The sequence below is a fragment of the Leucopleurus acutus genome, assembly GCF_964270905.1.
Source record: "Leucopleurus acutus genome assembly, contig: HAP1_SCAFFOLD_149, whole genome shotgun sequence".
In the NCBI taxonomy this organism is placed as follows: domain Eukaryota; kingdom Metazoa; phylum Chordata; class Mammalia; order Artiodactyla; family Delphinidae; genus Leucopleurus; species Leucopleurus acutus.
In genome coordinates this window covers 135306-144263 of record NW_028139159.1, presented here as the reverse complement: position 1 = coordinate 144263, position 8958 = coordinate 135306, and the positions used below count along the sequence as shown (strand labels likewise).

General features: G+C 40.0%; 1 pseudogene across 1 annotated transcript; it reads left to right on the top strand.

Moving 5' to 3' along the window:
- The first annotated feature begins 852 nt into the window (after nucleotides 1-852).
- LOC309978921 (RAD52 motif-containing protein 1-like) lies at nucleotides 853-6445 on the top strand (annotated as a pseudogene). Its single transcript has 5 exons — nucleotides 853-949; nucleotides 1330-1509; nucleotides 4672-4794; nucleotides 5172-5373; nucleotides 6341-6445. The product of its transcript is annotated as an RAD52 motif-containing protein 1-like (transcript).
- The last annotated feature ends 2513 nt before the right edge of the window (nucleotides 6446-8958 follow it).

Sequence of the window (8958 nt, the reverse complement as noted above, 5' to 3'; positions counted from 1 at the left end):
CCTGCTGCCTCTGCCAATTTAAAAATATTATTGAGGTTGTCTGTAAGACATTCAAGCTACGTGGTGACAGTGAATGCCTGACAGACGTAACACGTTGTGGTGAGTCTCAACTGCAGGATAATAAATTTTTCATTTTTAATTTAATATTTTAATTTTTAATCAATGATGATAAATTTTAAAATTAATGATGTAATTGCATTATTTTAATTTATTCATTCAGAGTTCCAGCTCCCTAAGTTTCTAAGAACTACCCCCTTGCTAAAAATCAGATTCTAGGTTACAGTATTAAACTAATAATAGCTCAGTTACATTGTTAGCTTCATAATGTAACAGATCCGCATAGTTAAAGGAACAAGAGAAAGGAATCCAAGGGGGAAAGGAAATTACCATTAATGGCCACATGTTCTATGCTGTGCTCTCTGCAAATGAGAACTTATTGATATAGTGCATCACAGTTTGTAAACTGATTTTATATACATTAGGTCTCAAGTACCCTTTGTCTTATAGGACAGGTGTAAATATATTTTTGTTTATTTTGTTTGTTTCTGCAGTTTTATAAAGAGTACAAGTGATGCTGTTTTATGTCCTATTTGGAGGCTGAGATTTCTGGTTCCATAACCAGAAGCTGCTACCTAGCCCTTCTAATGGAATGGAGAGCTAGTTTATTCTTAGACTCTCAAGCTCTGAACTTGGTCTGAATCGCATGCTTTTCTATCCACAAAACACTCAGGGGCTTTCAGCTATTTTTGTATATATTAGATTTATTGGCACTAACTTTTTAAAAAGCGCGGGCGCACATTCGCTGGTGCAGTCCACTTGCGCCCTGAGCAGCGCACGCGCAGTGATGTTAGGATGCTGCACTTGGTACCTTTTGTGGTTCCCATCGGGGGTGAAAAAACCTTGCTGCTGTGGGAGTTGAGCTCTGGATAAAACGGCCGAGGCCTTGCAAGTGAGACAAGCCGGAGTGGAGGGAGGGTTGGAGGAAGCCGCCCCGCGCCCCAGTAACTGGGTGCCCCGGGATACTGCTTCAGCACCTCATCTGCCTGTGGTCTCTGCTGAGAGGAATCTTAGTTCTAGAGACGACCTGAGCAGTCAACTCGTCCCCATAGATTTTTCAGACATAGTTCCCAACAGAAGTCATTGCCTCCTAATACTTCCCGAAGCTTAGGATTTCAGAGGGAAACTTGTTCATGAAATGAGAAGTGTTTGGAGTTCCAGACTCATCACACTTACCTGTGGCAAAGGGCTGGGGGAATACAAGGGAATGGGCGGTTTGGTTTCTTGGGCCTGAAATTTACAGCACTTACTTAGCGTGGGACCGCCCTACAGCATTCTCTCTTCACAGTCTTCTCCTGGTTTGGCCTTCTGTATTCTGTCTGAGTCCTCCCAAACGCAGCAGTGGGCGGTCCTGGGTTCTCTGCCATCATCAAGTTTTATTCAGCAAGGGATGCCCACAGAGCCCAAAAGGCATGCGATCAGAAGTAGCTTTTTCACACATCTCCAGTGAAGGTGCGTCCAAACGTGGAATTCCTCGCTCTACTGGGATGAAGTGTTGAATTTAAAACTAATACGCCATCAGGAATTCCCTGGTGGTCCACTGGTTAGGACTCTGCACTTTCAGTGCTGAGGGTCCGGGTTAAATCCCTAGTCTGGGAACTAAGATCCCAGGGGTTAAAAAAAAAAAAAAAAAAAAAAAAACAACGGCCAGCGTTTGTATAGTACTGTGGTGTACAGAATGCTCTCAGATGCACTGCTCCACTGATCCCCCAGTTCCCTAGTGGTTTCTCCCTTTTCTTTAGATGAAGAAACACGAACTCAGGATGGTTAAGTGAGTTACTTAAGGTTCATGGCAGTAAATGTGGAAACTAGAGGCCAAACCCAAACTTAACTGATGTTAAACCCCATGTCATTTTATGCTGCACCTTAATTTAAGAAATCTTCACAAGAGTCTTCCTTATATTTACTTTTATGTGGATTTTAAATGTGTGAGGTTGACAATTTATTTTAATTAATTAATTTATTTATTTTTGGCTGCGTTGGGTCTTGTTGCTGCACGCCGGCTTTCTCTAGTTGCGCCGAGCAGGGGTTGCTCATCGTTGCGTTGCGTGGGCTTCTCATCGCAATGGCTTCTCCTGTTGCGGAGCACGATTTCCAGGCACGCAGGCTTCAGTAGTTTTGGCTCACAGGCTCTAGAGCACAGGCTCAGTAGATATGGCACACGGGCTTAGTTGCTCTGCGGCATGTGGGATCTTCCTGGACCAGAGATTGAACCCGTGCCCCCTGCACTGGCAGGCGGACTCTTAACAACTGTGCCACCAGGGAAGTCCCGAGCTTGACAAACTTTTTTGAGATGTAACATAAAGGAGGCTTCATCATCATCATTACTGTCAAACTGCCTATTCAGAACTCCCTTCAGATTCCAGAAAATGGTTAAAATATTCTTTAATGCATTGTAGAGACCTTATTCCATATCAAAATGCCATCCAATTTTACTTCCCCAGAATTAACATTTCATTATGTACCTGCATTCAGCCACCATTCCTTTTTCAAGGACCTTTTCAATTCCTCTGAATAAGTGAGTGAGGCTTATACTTCCCAGACCTTTCCCTTTATAATTGTGTGTCTTCCCTGATTGGCTTCTTGCTCTGGCTACTTCCTACTGACCTTGCTGCCTCTTCTCACCCATATTTCTTTACTCACTGATTTCACCTTTATTGAATCTGAGAACTCTCCTCAGATGGGACTCCAGGTACACTACCTCCCACTTCTTTACCCTGTTTAACACCCTCTTCAATCCTGGCAGTACTCCCTGGGATTGAAATGATTTTGTGTCAGACATTCTTTACTTTGTGGACCCTGTGACCATTTCACGGACCACTCAGATATTACAGATGGTCCTGGAGAGATTATAAAATAGTTACTTGGTATCAGTTGTGAGTAATGAGTTCTTTTCTTATATTGGACATTAAGACCATTCCATAAGCGTAGCTTGTGAGATTTTCACAGCATAAAGCCCGTCACTGATGGCGTAATGAAGAAAATGTTCTCCAAGTCACTATAGAGTTGAGAGGAAAGGGCATTCGTATTAGATTTGTATATTTAATGCAGAGCCTTAGTTTACTACCCACAATCCCGAAATTTTTCCCTACTTTACTTATGCGTTCTTTTTCATTTTATTTATTTATTTGCTTGCACTGGATCTCACTTGCAGCAGATAGCTCCTTAGGTGCGGCTCAAGGTCTCCCCAGTTGTGGCATGTGGGCTCCCCATTTGCAGTAGGCAGGCTCCTTTTTTTGTGGCTTGCAGGCTCCTGAAATTTGGCGTGCAAACTCTTCGTTGCAGCATATATGTGAGACCTAGTTCCCTGACCAGGGATCGAACCCAGGCCCCCTGCATTGGGAGCATGGAGTCTTAACCACTGCACCAGCACGGAAGTTCCAATTATGTGTTCTTTTATTCATTGGCAGGTATACATACTTCTTATCTTACTTCCCCTGTGATTTTTATAAACACAGAAAAGAGAATAACATCTTAAATTAAAATCAAGGAAAGGCCTAATGTATCTGAGCTTTTCTTAGTAGCACGAAGGGAAAGGTTTGCCAGCAAGAACTGTGGCAAGGTTATCCCAGATGTCAGCTGTCTCTACTACCCAGGGGCTCAAGCCCTTCTGAAGCTTCCTAATTGTCCAGGACAGCTCCATTATGACTCACCGTACAGGGCCTAGCATCCCATGCGACATCCAATATTTAAAAATTAATGTTCATTTCTCCTTCCCAGCAGGCAACTTCAGTTGGAGAAAGTAACTTCATTTTCTTATGTACTCATTCCTTCACTCAGTCAACAGACCATCACTCCTCTATTATATGCCAATATGTATTCTTCTTTCTGGTAACAAGGAAAGAATAATATATGGTTCCTTCAAGCACTGAAGGAGCTCATAAACTAGTGACAGAGGAAGATGCACAAACAAATCAAGAAAGAATTAACAATGCTTTCATTTTATTTGTATTATTTGAATTTTTATGACTATATTTATATACTACACCCTGTTCAAAATGGAAATGGACATCTAAGAAAGAACTAGTGATATAAAAAATCCACAGTAATATGGAAGTTCTTTAGAGAGTTAAGACTGGAAATATTTGCACTCTCAAATAAGCCTGTTAATACAGATGAACCTCTAATTCTTTTCGTTGCTTTATTTACATTTATAGAGGTATACATATTCCCTCTTCTAACAGGGGTTAGTAACTTGGGGAGGGGGTGCTACAGATTCAGGTCCTAATTCAGTGGCAGGTCCGTCTTATCTCCTCTTCAGGTCATATTCTCAAGCAGGAGATACAGAATGAGGTGAGTAAAACAGTTCACTTCCTTTGCTTACCCCCAGCCCCATAATAGGCTTCTCCTGGGCTTCCTTGGTTCTTTCATCATCACTTTCACCACCAGAGGTCAGGGAACCTTCCAGTTAATCAGGGGTCCTGGAAATGATGCAGAAAAATACTGACTGAAAAATAATAAATAACATTTAGGGATCACTGTGAACTCATTGCTTAAAATGTCCTACTTAATCTTCACAACCACTCTATAAAATTGGTATTGATAAATCTCAGGTATATCGAAAATGAGTCTTTATGTAGGGTCGTGATATTTTTAGGTCTTTTATGTCTTTAGGTTCATCTTGGCACCAGACATAAGGCGGTTTAACATAATACGCCTGCCCTAAACAGCTCCAGATGCCAAGAATTGGCAAATTACTACTTTGGTTTCCGTGGGTGGTCAAAAAGGATCATCAAGGTAAACTCTGTAGATTTTCTTTGACTAAACAGACTCCTTTCGACACTGAACTCCTAGACTTTTGAGAGCAGAATAGAACAGGGCTATTGGGAGGAGATGTGGGAGGGTTCCACATGGCAGTATCTGAGCATTGGCCTGCCACCTAGAATTAGTGATAATCTCAATGACTTGGATGGTGGTGTCCATAATTTTCTCCAGTATTTGTATGGTATATCATAAAAAAAATAGTTGTCCATATCTAGTTATTCATTTGCAAGTCTCAGTTGATTTTGAACGGATAGCATACCTAAACTATTACTTGGGATTGCTGGAGTTTGGTATTTATTTCTAACAACAGAATACGTTGAAGTCTAGCCTTTAATTCAAAATCCTAACAGCTTCATGATCTTTCTAACATTGAAGAAAGGGAAAATACAGATATTGTGACACCACTTCAGAAGCAAAGCCTGAAGTTCTTCTGTGCTTTTAGAGGTGGTTTTGCCCTCCCATGAGTGCAGGAGTCCCTGGGTTGGCATGGCTGAGGAACCTTTGGATAAGTTGGAGGAAGGTCTGTTTTCCAGTATGTGTGTGGGAGGGGAGGTGAGGGAGTGGGATTTCTCTTTTTTCCTTTCTTTCTGAAACTCAACTTTTCAGATACATCATCACCTTCTCTAAGCAACTAAAGCCCTGGGCAGAATTTTTCTGCCCGACACTATAGGTTTTTATCTTAGGGAATACCTGAAAGCACCTTAATCTTCAGAAATTTGGGACTCGCTGCCTACCAAGAAGCTTAGGAGGAGGGAAAATTAGTTAGGAATGGTTTTTTTTTTTTGGTTATTAATTATTTTTGTGCTAAAATAGTCCTTCAAATGCACATGTCTTCTGGCCTTCAGTTATCCCAACAAAATCATTGTCTAAAGATTGAAATAAACTCTTGTGTAAATGTTCAGTCCTTTGCCTCCTGTAAAAGGGCCTGAGCAGAATTATTAAATGTAGATCCCTAGAAAGGGGATTCTGATTGGTACTGAGTTTTTTCCTAGAATCCATGGCACTTGGGCTTAGGGTTTTAAGTCAGAGGCAGGGCTGTTATCGAATGGGGTGGAGGAGGCTCCACCATCCACCTGAGTGGGTGATGGTTGAGTAGAGGCAGGATCATCTGCACTGCAACCAAATCTATCTCACTGTATGAGTCCAGCCCTTTACGCAGAGGAGAGCAGGGTCTGTAGCAGTGCAGCCTCAGGTTGTCCATTTGAAATCTGTGAGTAATATGAGATTTGTGCCACGTTTTTGGTTTGCATTTCCCATCTAGTATTTTAGGAACTTCCAGAATAGATCCGAGCAGTAAACATGTGCCATGCCAGGGTATACCTGCAACAGAGACATTCACCCGTAGCCCAGTGTTGTGCCTGTCCTTAATCACTAAGGTAATGATCCAAGGATCACAGATGCATTTTTAGTTTTAAACATATAACCTAGAAATCAGTTATTCATATAGGCATTTTAAATTCGTCTGTTTTGGTTGGATTTTGGGTCATTATCATTCCTTATGGGAAGGGAGGTAACCTAGAAGCTTGCTATTCTGAAAGCTATGACAGATACATTCCAGAAATTGCTGAATGTGGTTTTAGGTAAGACCTTTTTGATTGTCGTTGAAGTGCTTCAGTTTCAGTGAGCAAATAAACTTATTTGAAAAGTTAATTGGATGAAAATAATGGTTATCTAAAACATTACATATTCTTTCATTCACCAGATGCTTTCACAGCAGCAGTCTTACATTTGTGCTTTGTGGCATTTATGAGCAAAACGACAGCAAATATTATTGTCCCCAGTTTTTAGATGTAGAATGACTTGCCTCAGTTCATACAGAAAGTGTTTGATCCAGTTCTTCCTCAATTGCTTGCTTATCATACCGAGTAGTGTAGTGATTATCAGCCTTGGACACCTGTGTTTGAGTCCTAAGTTTGTCTGTTAGATTTTCTTGTCGTTCTTGCAATTTTAGATTTTTGTAGCCAGAGATATTTGTAGGTATTTAATATGTCTAAGCTGCAATTTCTTTATCTGCAAATAGGGTTAGTAATTCAGCTTACCACCAAATGGGGGATATTGTAAGAGTAAATGGGATGATGAACCTAACAAGCTTAGAGCTATACCTGAAACATAGTAAGCAGACAAAATATATTGACTATTATTATTACTGCTGTTTTCTTGTTGAAGAGTTTATTAGATTATGTTTTTGGAATCAGTTTAATTTCAGTTTTCATTTCTGATGTATTGGGTGAATAAGATTCTTATATAATAATCGGCTACGTTTTTGTAAACCTTGAAAGTGGTCCTGCGATTGAATAGCGTTGGTTTTGTTCCCTATCGAGTTATGCAGCGGTGAGAATGGCGCAAGCTGTGCCCAAAGGAAACTTTATGATTAGTAGATCCCCGGAACTGAACTGCTCCCCTGTTTTTCCACAGCTTTTAATTTCAATGTCCTTATTCCTTAGTTCTTATTTCTAAGATCATAAAGTTTTTGAACCCAAGTTGATACTTCTTATATATGTTTTCACAGATAATTATGATAAAAACTGAAGTGTCAGATGAGGGAACTTCTAGGAAAATGCTCTTATTTTCTGCTTTTAGAAGTCGAAAGAATGTCTAATTATTCGGTGCTACCATTGTATATAGGAAGTTTAAGAACAAGAAAACTTCTGAATTGATCCGTGTTAATTTTATTACAGAAAGTGGTAAAACAGCTGTGGCATATAGACCCTGTGAAGAGGTCACAGATGCTAGAACCGAAGAGGAACTACAGGATTTAATTCAAGTATGTGGAGATAAAAGCTCAAGGGGTACACAGCCAGTGTAGCCATAATTCAAAACAACCAGCAGGATATGGAAGACTTCAGCATATCTACTCAGCTCTGTGTTCCTTAGGAAAAGGTGAAACTCTGAAACTGCTTTTGAGGCAGGAAATTTCTAGGCCTTTTCCAAGTTCTGAGCCTTGTCTCTGGCCCCTTATTTGAAGTTTGGAGAGCAGCATTGAGGACCACCAGTGTACATCTACAGTTGCGGACACAGGCCCTTTAGAACTCCCCTCAAATAGAATTGCAGGGATTTGGGAACAAAGTAACTATGGTCTTAAGTGTGATTATGTTACACTGTTTAAAAACAATTCATGCCTTTCAAGTAAGGTGTATTACCCAGATCTCATATATATCTTGTGTTAAATAATTTGCCAAAGAACCTTTCTGTAAAGAAGTTATATGGATACCTCGAATTAGGGATTAATTTGTCAACGTAATTTCTAAAAGAAAACATTAATGTACCGCATATAGGATTTTTATTTAAAATGAGCAAAAAATGTATTTCATGCCATTGAGAGCTTAATTTTTGCCTAGATTGCTGATCATTTAACTCACCCCAATGTCTCAAAGTTTGTTTTGAAGGGAAGAAAGTAGAGAAAGAAAAGGTGGTTTTGTTCTGAAAAATGAAAAATTTTTGAAAGTTTTTCCCGTACAAAATAATTATTTCAATTCAATTTAACAGTCAAGGAAACTTCAAATGTATCCATGTTTGGGCTTTAAGAAGTCTAGCTTCCTGTGAAATGTGAGAGGAAAGGATTCCATATTGATACTAAAGATTTTGGTAACCTGATTATAACAACAGATCCACTCCTAAATGAGGCCAATCTTGGAATCAGTTCCATTTAGAAACCATATGTGCTAGGCAGTGGAGATAAAATGAAGCTCCCTCTCTCTTGGAATTTAGGTGTTAAAGGTGTAACAGACAATTAAAAAGGACTAAAATTAAATAGATTATGAAAAGGCCTGTGAAGAAAGTAAACTGGGTGCTAGTTACAGTATTTCAAGAAAATTACTTAACATGCTGACTTTAACATTCTAAGTTTCTTCTCCATGTGTGCACACAGGGTAGACCTCTGAAAAGTGGCACTGTAGTTTTTTCTAGATTAATGGCTCTGTTGAGACAAAGTGGGATTTGGGACATTTTTCCCATACTAATGTAAAGGGCCATTCACTTGGTTTTAAACTCTTTCCCAGAATGAATTGCTCACCTGCCCCAGACCCCTCCTACAGAAATTCTGGAGTCATCACTGATTCAGTGGTGACCCCCTAATAATAGAGTGGTGAATGAATCATGAGACGTGAATACTGAGAGTTTGGAGGAAATGGCAACATT